The 9434-nt window shown below is 34.9% G+C and overlaps 1 non-coding gene across 1 annotated transcript; it reads left to right on the top strand.

Annotated features, from left to right (window-relative positions):
• Positions 1–1126: 1126 nt before the first annotated feature.
• On the top strand, positions 1127–1233 carry LOC141625480 (small nucleolar RNA R71). The gene has a single exon (XR_012535258.1). It is a non-coding gene; the product is annotated as a small nucleolar RNA R71 (small nucleolar RNA).
• Positions 1234–9434: the final 8201 nt, after the last annotated feature.

The following is a 9434-nucleotide window of genomic DNA, read 5'->3' as shown; positions in this document are numbered from 1 at the left end:
TCCATGAACTTTCCAAGTTACTCATCAAGCTTGGGCTTGTCTTGGCGACTTGGGAACGAAAGTCTAATCACAATAGGTTCTTTCTCAACTTCTTTGGCCTTCTCTTCATTTATCTTCTTTGATGAGTCATTGGTAGTTGGTTCTGCTACCTTAGGATTTCTTCTCAATGGTTCCATCGCATCACTTTGCTTGACACTTTCCTCAATAACATCCTCTTCAATTGGCATCTTAGGTCCCTCATATATTGTACCACTTCTCAAGTGAATGGCATTGATGGTCTCATACCTTGTAGGAGGATTACCTTGAGGAGGTAATTGTCATTTTTGTCTTTGGGATCTTGAGGAGGCCAATTGAGACAATTGTGTTTCTAACATCTTGGTGTGAGCAAGGATATTGTTGATGGTAGTGTCTTTGGCTTGGCTATCTCTTTGCATTTGAGCAAAGAAATCTTGTTGGCTCTTTTGCATTTGGAGGACCGCTTTTTGAACATCAAAAGCTTGGTCATTGGATTGATTGTAAGAGGGTTGGTTTTGGTTGAATTATGATCTTTTGAGTAGGATTTCTCATTGGAGGTGGGGTGTATGTGGGTTGAGGATTTTGAATATTTTGGCTTTTGTATGAGAATTTTGGGTGAAATTTGGTGTTTTCATTGTAATAGTTGAAGTAAGAGATGCCATTCTTGTATGCTTGAAAAGCATTCACTTGCTCACTTGTGCCCCTACACTCTTGTTAATCATGTCTTAAAGTTCCACAATTCTCACACACTCCATTTGGAATAGAGGATGTTGCCACCATGGCATTGACATGTTGCTTTGATGATTGAGAAGCTTCATTCATCTTGGCTATGGCTTTCTCAAATTTCAAGTTCATTGTGTCAATATGGGAGCTTAGTTGGGCACCCAAATCGGCACTCAATTGTGTGATGGAGTCAACTTTATGTCTCCCTCCCCTAGTAGCTTTTCTTGGCCCACTATATTGAGAGTTGTGAACCGCCATCTCCTCTATATTTTCCCAAGTTTGGTTGTCATCAACCTCGGTGAATCTTCCATTAGAACCCGTGTTGAGCACATTCCTTAAATCTTCATACAACTCATTCCAAAATTGTTGAACAAGAAACCATTCACTTAGTCCGTGATGAGGACAAGAGCGACATGTATCTTTGAATCTCTCCCAAGCCTCATATAGAGACTCTTCATCTCTTTGCTTGAACCCGGTGATTTGGGCTCTTAACATGTTGGTTTTATCCGGAGGGTAGAACTTTTGTAAAAGGCAAGTGCTAACTTTTTCCATGAATCAATACAAAGAGTAGCCTTGTCTAGGCTCTTTAACCATTGTTTTGCGGTTCCGATCAAGGAAAAAGGAAACAATACCCATTGAATTTGGTCTTGAGTCACCCCCGTTTTAGAGATTGCATCACAATAGTCACAAAAAGTCTCCATACGTAGATGAGGATCCTCACTAGGCATCCCTCCAAATTGACTTCTCTCAACTAATTCTATGAATGCGGATTTGGCAATGAAATTACCGGTCAAGTGGGGTGGTGTTGGAGTACCATTTGGTAGGTTCTCCTAGGTTGGTACGGAATAAGATAAAAACTTAGGCATTATAGGTTGGTTTTGTGGTTGGTTTGGAATTGGGTTTTCCTCTCCTTGTCATGCAAAAGGGTTGGTAAACTCAACACTATCCGATTGGACAATACCAACGTCCACAAGTTCTCCAATACCCACAATTGTTGAAGTCCCTCTAACGGCTCTTCTAATATTGGTTAAGGTTCGATCAATCTCGGGATCAATAGGCAAAAGACCGCCTTGTGATCTTCTAGACATGCAAAAAATCAAACAACTAGAAAACAATTAAAACTACGTTGAGAAATTTGACTTCCCCAAGGCTAAGAAAGACACAACTAAAAACAACAAATGATAACAATTCAATTGAACACCGTCCCCGACAACGACACCATTTTTGATTCGGTCTAAACTTTGTCGTCTAAGCTTACCAATCAAACAATATTTATAATCTCAACTAACTACTTTTAGTAGAGTGGAAATTAAAGGTCGGATTCCAAGGGACGGGTATTATATTGATTTATCGGTTGTAAAAAGCTATGTCTTAGGGTGTCACTATTTGGGTTGAGGTTTAAGTTTGCAATCTAAACTACTTAACAATGAAAAGTAAACAAATGAAGGTAAAGCAAAGCAAGTAAATAGGGTTTGTAAATAATTGATTAAGGAACTAGGGTGTCATGGGTTCTTAATGTTGGATTTATATTAATCTCATTAATTTACATATTCATATATGAATAGATTTATTTAGTCATAAAATAAAAGTTAGATCTTATGCATGCAAACTAAAACAAGAGTAGAGAAGAAATCGTCACTTCTTACTATGATGTTTCGGATTAAAGGGCACAAGTAAGATCTCCTTCTTACTTGTTCTTGAGCTTCCTTATAATGGATGAACAAAGGACCCAAAATAGAATCCCTCCCAAAAGCATATACCCAAGGAAAACTCTTAATAACCAATACTATCATGAACTAGTAATAATATTAGTCTTTTCTTAAAATTTGACACAAAAATAATTTGTATTTGCTCTTGAATAAATCGGTCCAAGAGGGAGTAATTTTTGTGGTTTTATTTCTCTAAGATTTTCACAAATAGTAGAGAGAACTCATTTTTCTAACACTAGGAAAAATGATGTTGAAGTAGTGAATAATAAGAGAAAAGGCCTTGACTTTTCTATGCATAAACCGGTTGGGGAAGGGGAGAATGGCCAATGAATGATCCTATATTCTTCCCAAGAAAAAGACTAGGCATGCATGGCTATGGGACTAGGATATAATTATGTTTTCCACTAAAAATATTTAACACAATAACACCCTAACCCATCCCCAAAATTTCGGTACACTCATCCTAAAATGGAAGGTCCATTTTATTTTGTCATTTGTCAATTTTGTCATGTGTCACATGTTACATGACATGTAACACTATAATGTATTTTTAACATATTAAAAATCAACATATTAATAAAATATGTCACATACAAAATTAACTAGTAATTCTTAATTACTTGTACCAAAATGGGTCATACAATTATAAACTACAACAACTTGTATTTATAATAAATTATTCATTCTATTTCAATTGTTTCGTAAACAATAATTTTATCTAAGTAATAAAACAATTCGATTATTTAGACCGTATCTCATTTAATCAAATTACAATAAGACACGTTAACTTTACTCACAAAATCATCCGTCAATTTTAAGCAATTTAATTAACTCGTATCGGCATACGATTAATTAAATAATCAATTAAGAGTATTTCCCTATAGGTATGACCTAAGGGGATCAACTGATCACCACCGTCGCACGACAGTAATGTCAAACTCTAGTCAGCCAATCATTACCGATATGTGTGGACCAGTTGACTGTAAAATATTACATCCCACATGTATTCTTAAAATGAGATTTAAACATGTGATCATCATGATCGATAGTTGTGATCGCATTATTGTCGGAGGACACTTATTCCAACAATCTCCCACTTGTCCTCGACAAGTGTGCGTCACCAATTCTCTTGTCCTATTACTATCTCCCACTCAATGCAAGGTGTCTTTCAGGTCGTACTTGCAAGTGGTTATATCGAGAGTGGTTTCCTCGATCTGGAGAATAACTGATTGACCGGAATTATCTACCATAGATACCTTCCGAGCGTGGCCACGCATTTCCAGTTCATTACTCCTCGAGTGGCCCTGAGATATTGTTTTAACCCTGACAAGGGGGTGGACAATTCCTATCGCACTATTCCCTTCGACTAGCCACAGCCATCATAACCCAAAATATGCCCATTTGACCCCATTTACGAAGGTCGTAGTAACATAAATCAAAGTTAATCTGAAACTGTGCCACCTTAGGCGAACAGTCTTTAGTCAAAAGAATCGACTCATTAGAATACTATAGTAGCTCTCGCCACGACCAGGCTATATAAATTTGCCAGAACTCTATAAGCGGTCATAAGGCCCGACAAAGTGTTCCTAACAGTCTGCCTATGTGATCAATTAGTCATCTCACATGACTCTATGGCACTTGAACTTGCCATCAATCGCATCACACTCTAGTCACTTCGAGACGTCACCTCATACAAGTTACTATGGGCGAATACCATGTTAATCCGGGTTCACTTTAACGGAGTTCAATATTGTCATACAACCCGTTTGGATGTAACAAAGTATAATAAAAGAGTTTTAAAGTAAAATTCGAACGACAAATGCGATTATCACATATGAATAGTCAATGCCTGATTATTATTTCATATTCTATAATCTAATTTTATCTTGTATGTAGTTGTTCATCTCAATCCAATTGAAATGACATGACTCATCATGTTAAGCCTATGAATAGGCATTGTAAGTAGGTTTTAGCAACTCCCTGCTCAACCTTGCTACATACATGTTTTCCTTTCGTAATGTATACATTTGCATTACAAAACTTTCTGAGTACGTGTCTAGATCCAATCTAGACATAGGCTTTCTTGTCTTAAAATAGCTCCCACTGTTTTCACAGTGTGCGAGACTCATCCCTCTTGCACATCCCATGATTGCAAGTGTACTCAATTTCCATTGTAAGCATCTCTCATTGTTCTTTATTGCCTAGAACAATTCTAGAAAATCTTTTTCTTAAATAACATAGCCACAATGGTATCTTAACCATCCTAATGTGTTTTGATTATGGTTTTGTCGGAAACCATGCGCAAGCTCAATTGTCAATTGTCATTTGTAACACCCTTACACAAAATTGCATCAAAAACACTTTGCTTTACATCTTTAATGCTTCTGCAAGCACTTAAGGGTAATCTTTATGGCTTACTTGGTAACTATTACTAAATTCGATTTGAAACAATTCATCATACTCAAAGTATATGAAGTGCTATACATCATTACTCATTTAATTGATCCGGCAGCGGAAGCAAATGGAATCAATCAAATATGTTCAACTTGATTGAACTAATTATGAATCTTATCAACATAAGACTTCTAATTTGACGCTAATATCATGTAGATTTATCTACATAAATCTGGATATTAAAGATGTATTATATTACTCCAAGTCTTAAATCATTTGCAATGATCTATATGTCATCCACATATAAGACTACTAAAATTTCCGTAACTCCCACTAAACTTCATGTATAAACACAACTTCTCGACTTATCGGGAAAATGTTTATACCATGATCAAATCATTGATTCCAACTTATTGATGTCCTACTCAAGACCATCTCTTAAGTTGCACATTATCTAAGGATTGCAAAAAAACTCATAACATGTATCGAATACATTTCTTCTTTGAAGAAGTGGGTTTTTGAATTCACTTGCTATATATCTCATCATAATGAAATACAACCCTTAAGAAGATCCAAATAGACTTAAGCATTTCAACTAGTGCAAAACCCTTTCCCACCAATCAAGCTTTGATATCTCTCTTTGATATCCATAAATTTACCTTGGAATTTATTTCGGATTTCCATGGCTCTAAGCCTTGTATTGAGTTGTGACTTAAACACTCTTATGTAAGTCATATGTTCATTACTTTCCAGAAGTAATCAACTTGAATCAAACAATTTCTTTGTAAGTTGCAAGCTCTTTACTTTCTAAAAGTAACACTAATTCATCATCATCAACAAGTGATGACTTTAACCTCCTAGGTTTTGAAGAAACAACGTCTTACACAAAATGTCTCATGTAGTCAAGAAAAACCAGTTTCTTGCGACATAACATTTTTTGTGGCTCTTGAATATTTTCTCCCACTCTGTCTTCTAGAAATAAACTTGTATTCTAGAAAGACAGCTTCACGAGCCACAAACCCGTTGTACTCGTGATTATAGTAAGGAAAAATGAGCATTTGTTTCTTTTGAAAAACTTACAAACATGGTACCTTACAATTTCATATCTCATATGATTCATTTTAGATTAGTGGAAAACTAATTTAGACAAAATGATAAAATCCCCAAAAGGATCAAGTAACTCAAAGTAACTTGATTGAAGTCCAAACCATATCGAATAGCGTTTGATTTCTTTATCCAACCACACATAATCCCATAATGCATGCTAAGAGAGATTAATTTGTGATACTATATCACATTTCCTTTGGCTTATACCAAAGTCTTTACTTTGATAATCCCATCACGACTAAATCGTGATTCTTTGAACTTTTTGAACTTCTTCAAAGATTTCTCTATTTACCTTATTAAGTGAACACATTAGCGTCAACTTAAATTGTTGGTAAAAGAAAATGATCAACCTATTTTGGATCAATGATTTACAACCTCGATCTCCTTTTCAACCAAAAGGCACGAGACATCTTGCTTTGAATACAAGATACACATATACCTTAAGATCTAATGGTTTCAAGAGTACTCGATAACTCTTTGCGTTCATCATTCCAGAATCTAAGGTTTAATCTTGGGTTACCAATTTGAGCCTTGCATCATCTTCATGATATATCATTCTAGTTTGGTTTAGAATATAATCACCTTGATAATGGGCTAGCCATACATCAAATCATGGTGTATAGGGTCACAAAAGTGAAACCTCTTTTGTATCTTAACAAGTTTATATTCTTATTTAGAGTTTATGTACTTAATAGTCACAATTAATTACAACTCTAAACCCAAAAACTAGATTGAGTACACAATGACTCTATCTCTCAACATTATTGTTGCTAGTCGTCATATTCTAATCATCCTATGTATCAAATACAATGATGAAAACCACCACCGGTTTCTAATATTGACGAAGTAGTACTAGCAAAATTTATGTCAATTAAATAAACATTTAAAGAAGAAGGTCCCATTAGATGTCCCACAACTAACTTGTTGATTCTTCAATAATTTGGGGTAGTTTCCTTTCTAGCGTCCAACAATTAAGATAATGGAAACTTTATCGGTCGGGACTGATAGGTTTAGTATCGTTATTCTCAATAACTTTACTTTTAACATTACCTTGTATCAATTCCATTCTAATTTTACCCTTTTTTAAACCTTATCCTTTTCTTAACGGTTTAAGAGAATGCTCCCACTCATTTCAATGAATCTTTGCTAAGAGAAGCAAAATTGAAATTCATGAAGACTACTCTTCATTCGTTTGTTTAGTCTTAAAAATTTCATTGAAGTGGTTGCGGTATTTTGGTCAATTTTGATTTCAAACAAATCTAGTTACCAAAATGATGTAACGTTTCAAAGTACTTAACTCAATTAAGCATATGAGAAACAATTCATTGTAAGTAGATATGTTAGTCAAGAATCAAAAACCCTTTTGATCACGAATAACTTTTATCTATACTCTTTACAAGAGATCCTTAGCAATGGTTCATATGAGGTTTTAGAAGCAAATTCATATTTGTCTTTAGTTACGATGTTTTAATGGAGATTTGAATCAAAAATCGAAATGATATCGTATATGAATTGTGGTAAAGAAATAGAACAATATGATAACGGAATAGTGGAAAACTTAACATTTATCATTTTATTAATACTTGTAAATAACAAGTAAAGCATTTACATAGTGACCTCTCCCCAACTATGATAAATGATTCCAAGATCCAAATTCATATTAACTTGGGGCACGGTGTGCCGAAATACCCTTTATTAACATAACTCGGTGGATTAACTCTTTAATCGATTCTACTTTTAGAACTCTTGGTCGATAAAATTACATTAATATTTATCTCTAGCCCGAAACACATCCGGAAATCATCGTGAATACTTTCGTTGAGTTCAATCCAAATTTCGAATAAATGTGTCCATGATCCAAATTCATATTAACTTAGGGCACGGTGTGCCGAAATACCCTTTATTAACATAAATTTGGTGGATAGACATTTATCACCTACTTCCCCTACGTAACAAGGTTTGTACCCCGGTAGGGCCGAGTGCACTCCCTCATGAAATAGGTTTTCATGGTTTCTACCTTTTGGTAAGGCTAAGTCTCAATTGTTTATTTTAGCGAGAGGTCATGTCAATTTATTATCTATCACGTTTTAAGTGAACTAAAGCGGTGAACTACGATAATTGTAATTGACACGGTCGATAAACTCGATTTAAAATGCATGTTTAGTTATGGCGATTTAGCGATGCATGCAACATATAAATAAAATGCAAAGCATAAAAAATAAAATCCTAGTATGACCTTCCTAAAATAGTAAATCTAATAAACTATTACAAATTCGGAAACCAACTCCTTTGGTCCCTTGAGCTTCGGTCTTGGCACGCATTTCAAGGCAACACTTTCTTTGAAGGATCGCCTTCTTGAATGGCACCGTCTTCAAGGTACTCCGGAATAAATAAATTACAAAATGAATTACATAATTTCCTATTATACATTTGTAATTAAAATAAAAATAAATCTATTAAATTACAAAACAATGATACGAGATCACAATAATTACAACCGAATCGATATTCCCATACATTTCGGGTAATACCAATTAAAACTAAGGCCATACTAAGTAAAATTACATAATTCAAAAATTACATAAAATTAAATTATGACAATCATAAATAAAATGCAGCATTATAATATGTACGAGCATGCCAAATTTTATGCTAAATCGCCTTTAAGAGCCAATATCGTATATTAATCGGTTTTTACGGATTTGCGTGATTTAACCTTTTAAAATCACAATAATTACATAAATTCATATTTATGTACAAGTTAATTACCCTAACCATCTTAGGACTCAAAATTAGTCTCCACTAACATTTGACAATAATTAAACTTGATTTCTTAATATTGTTCATAAATGGACCCAAAAATACAAAATTTATGCTATAAACCTCAAATTAAATCATAAAAATTTTAAACTAGAGAGAGAAAAGCTCTAAAATTCAGGAAACCTAAACAATAATGACGGCCGTTAAAAACCACAACCATAACCGCTTTTCGCCATTACATAAAATTTCATCTTCATCCTCGATTTCTGGTGCTAAAAATGCTCTGCTTGGTAGTAATGGAGCAAGTTCTTCGAAGCTGGGTCCTAAAGTTGCTACCTTTAGGGGTCCTACTTTTGCTGATACCACAAAGGTGAGGTCTTTACATGAGATGCATGGAATTCCTGTTCTTACTCTGTCTGAGGAGGAAGACGGTAATATCCAGGATGGGTGGATACTTAGGAAAAATGGTAAAGATCAACCGGTCATGGAGCCTATTGCAGAGGAGGAAGACTTGGTGGAGATGCTTCAATTCACATCAGAGGACATACAACCAGAGGTAGAATTTTGGAAAAACTCTGTCTTTTGTTATGTTTTAGGTGCCAATCCACCATGGAAGCTTATAGAGGACTATGTCTATAATGTTTGGGGGGATTTTGGCGTTGACAGAGTGTCGTTCTTGGATAATGGGATTTTCCTTGTTAGGTTTTCCAAACAGGGTAGTAGGGA

The sequence above is a fragment of the Silene latifolia genome, chromosome X (genome assembly GCF_048544455.1).
Source record: "Silene latifolia isolate original U9 population chromosome X, ASM4854445v1, whole genome shotgun sequence".
In the NCBI taxonomy this organism is placed as follows: Eukaryota; Viridiplantae; Streptophyta; class Magnoliopsida; order Caryophyllales; family Caryophyllaceae; genus Silene; species Silene latifolia.
Note: the sequence above shows the minus strand (reverse complement) of the source record. Positions and strands in the feature narration are given on the sequence as shown.